Here is a 3,637-nt window from a genome sequence, read left to right as displayed (position 1 = left end):
TCACGTTTGTGATGTGGTTGAATACGATATTTGCAACTAGGATTGTTGTCTCATCTTGTGAAGGAAAAAAAGAGACAGCGTCGGGTTCATTTCGCAGGTCGATACCATTTCTGTCTGTGCAGGATATATATTCAAGTGAGAGGGAGGAATATTTCTGAATCAGTGAGAAATAGTTGAGGATTTCATCTCTTGCTATGGATTGAGAGAAATGGGCTGCTTGGAGAGCCATAAGCCAGAATTTGCCATGACACAGGGTTACAGTTCGTCTATGCAACTATTACGCTCTCCACGCGGGCTGCTCTTATTGTTGGAATGAGCCCAACCGTCTTTGTTGTTTACAGGCAGGGCATATCAACTTTTGTTATGGTACCCATTGCTTATTTTTGTGGCAGGTGTCTCTCTCTCTTTCTCTGTCTCTCTCTCGCGCACACACACACATAAATACGATGTCTCTCTCTCTGAGTTTGGAATGAAAATTAATGGAGTTGTTGTACGCCCTTGTGTTGTATGTTTCATTGCTACCGTAGGAAAGAAGGTGCAGTAGGAATGGGAGTCATGAGCTTTTTCCTGATATTTGTTGCTTCCCTTCTTGGGTACGTTTCTTTATATTTGATTTTCTGCTCTACTTTAACAAAAAAAAACATGTACTAGAATGTTCTAGTTATTGCTGATGTCTTCTTACTATGAGATTTGCAACAGTGTTACCATCAACCAGATCTTGTACTTTGAAGGCCTTTATTTGGTTTCTTCCTCCATCGAAAGTGCCATGTCAAACCTAATCCCTACCTTGACTTTTCTTCTGGCAGCTTCATTAAGGTAGCGAAATAAAAACTTGGGATTGAACTCTTTCAAAGATTACTAATTCATTGATTTCTTTAAAATGCTCAGACTAGAAAAAGTGGAATTCAGAAGCTTAAGAAGCCTAGTTAAGGTGCTGGGGACCTTGATTTGTGTCTCAAAAGCTATTTAGATGACTTTATTGAAAGGGCCAAAGCTCTTAAACATGGGTTCTTTCATATCAGCTTTGACAATCCCCACAGTAGGTGACAATTGGCTACTGGGCTGTCTTTTTCTCTTTGGAAGCAGTTGTTTCCTGATTTTGCAGGTATTTGAGCTCCTAAAAAACTTCACAGAACTTCGAGTTCAGATCTCTCATGCCATCTTCCTGTGAATATTAGTAACAGGTTCCTATGTTAGCGAGCTATCCTGATCACTTATCTCTAGCAGCTTGGATGTGCTTTTTGGTTACTTTGCAGTTAGCAGCACTGGCATTCTTCTTGCAACCAGATCTTAAAGTTTGGATGTTCAGTTCACGCTATGAGCTCTTCTCTTGCTTTTTCACGGTAATGTTTGTTGTCCTTTTACTCTTTTTCCTCAAAATATATATATACAGTGTAATTTTCTGCGGCATCATTGTAAGAGTGTTATGAGCACGCACAATTGCTCAGATGTAGAGGGTGACTGCAGATAATTGTGTGCACCTTTGTAGCGAGTTAAAATGCATGAGCAACTATTTCCTTGGTCGTAATCTTCTAACGAGTGTTATAGTTAACAGGGAGTTATAGGGTTTGGTCTTTCCTTCTTTGGTCAGTCTTGGTGCATATCCAAACAATGCCCTTTGTTCTCAGCCATGTTCAACCCTCTCAACACAGTCATAGTGACAATCTTTCCCTGTCTTCTTCTCCATGTGAAGCTTTACTTGGGGAGGTATCTACTCAGTCCAATTCGTTTACAAATTAAGGATCTGCATTTGTTAATCTAATAATCAATCTTTAACTCGTTTGATCTCTTTTTCACTCCAATTTGATAGGCGTGGTTGCCGTTGTGAGTGGTTAATATGTTGTCCTATGGGGCAAAAGTAAAGATTACAAGGATGAAGAGGAGGTGCTAAGGCCAAGTGATGAGGTCATCACCGTCAAGATCGTTACTAATGAATCAGTTGACAGCTACAGAGTTGATGTGAAGGAGCCTTTGTTGCAAAAGAAGGTCAAAGAATGCAACTGGTAGTTGCACTTTCGATTTTCATTAACAATTAAGAAGATCATTTTCAAAGGAAAGACTGCTTGTTGCGGTCACACAAGCCTGGGTAAAATCGGAGTGTAACGTGGACACTAGCAAAAGGTTTCATGTTTAGAAATTAGAGTTGGGAATGGATGTTGATGTTGTAGCTCTCGTAGAATCTTTTTTTTATTATTATTAGAGGGTGTTTGGGGTTGTTAGTTGAATTTGTCCATATTCTATTATTTAGGATTTGGACCTTAGTTATTTACCACATTATTAGGATCATAAGACGTGAGTTTGTTTTTCTATTTTTAGCTATTTGTAAGGCTTACAAAAGTCAACAACATATTTTTGAATGATAATGAACATTTATTTATTCTTCTGAATTGCATTGTGATTAGAATTTTCAACATCTGGTATCAGAGCATGTTTAGCAACTTCGGGAAGAAATTATTTTTCGACGACCTCTCATTCTTGCGCCGCAGTCGTAGAAGCAGAGAGGTTTAGGGATCAAAAGAAAAAATTGAAAGAGGGATCAGGAAGAGCCTCCCGAAAGCAGAGATGGCGAGAGAGCAGAGATCTAAATTGTGAGTCCTCTCGCGAGATCCATTTTGAACACGACCCCTCTGGGAAGAACATTCCGGAGCATCCCGACGACGAGAGAGACAGTCGGAGAGAGTACAGACGATGAGAGACATCGCCGGTGAGATTTCCGCGAGGAGAGGAACAGTACCAGCGCGGGAGGAGAAAAAAAAAGGGAAAGCGAGATTTCCACGAGGAGAGGAGTGCCTGTGCGGGAGGAGAAAAGAGACGCACGGGGGGAGAAAAGCGACGCACGGGAGGAGAAAAGAATAAAAAGGGGAAAGAGAGATTTCCACAAGGAGAGGAGTGCCTGCGCGGGAGGGAAAAAGAGATGGGTTGGAGGAGAAAAGCGAAAAAGGGTTTTTTTTTGAAAAAAAAAATTGCGCTAGTCTGAAGAAAATAAAACCAAAGAAGAAAAGAATGGCTGAAAATTATTATATTCAACTTACAATTCCTAAGTTTGATGGTCATTACGATCATTGGTCCATGCTTGAGGAAAATTTTATTCGTTCAAAGGAGTATTGGAGCTTGGTGAAGACTGGAATCCTTGGTGTAGTAGGAGTGGTGCTTCCTGAAGCACAAAAAAATCCATTGCAGACCAAAAACTGAAAGACTTGAAGGTAAAAAATTATCTATTCCAAGCCATTGATCAAACCATTATGGAAACGATCCTCAACAAAGACATTGCCAAGCACATCTGGGACTCTATGAAGCAGAAGTACCAGGGTTCCACAAGAGTCAAAAGAGCACAACTCCAAACTCTTCGGAAGGAGTTTGAGGTTTTACAGATGAAAGAGGGTGAGAGTGTTGATGCATACTTCGCTCGAACACTCAACATAGCAAACAAGATGAAGATTCATGGTGAAAACATGCAGCAAGTGGTGATCATTGAAAAGATCTTGAGATCAATGACCTCAAGGTTTGATTAGGTTGTGTTCGATTGAAGAGTCTAATAACTTAGACACCTTAATCATTGAAGAGTTGCAGAGCAGCTTACTGGTACATGAGCAGAGGATGAACATGCATAGTAGAGGAGATGAGCAGGCATTAAAAG

General features: G+C 40.4%; 1 pseudogene; it reads left to right on the top strand.

Annotated features, from left to right (window-relative positions):
- Nucleotides 1-208: 208 nt before the first annotated feature.
- On the top strand, nucleotides 209-2,007 carry LOC137946763 (WAT1-related protein At4g30420-like; annotated as a pseudogene).
- Nucleotides 2,008-3,637: the final 1,630 nt, after the last annotated feature.

Source organism: Aristolochia californica, unplaced genomic scaffold (genome assembly GCF_029961685.1).
Source record: "Aristolochia californica isolate CCGP_79_NKW_82.1479 unplaced genomic scaffold, dmAriCali1.0.hap1 SCAF_12, whole genome shotgun sequence".
In the NCBI taxonomy this organism is placed as follows: Eukaryota; Viridiplantae; Streptophyta; class Magnoliopsida; order Piperales; family Aristolochiaceae; genus Aristolochia; species Aristolochia californica.
Note: the sequence above shows the minus strand (reverse complement) of the source record. Positions and strands in the feature narration are given on the sequence as shown.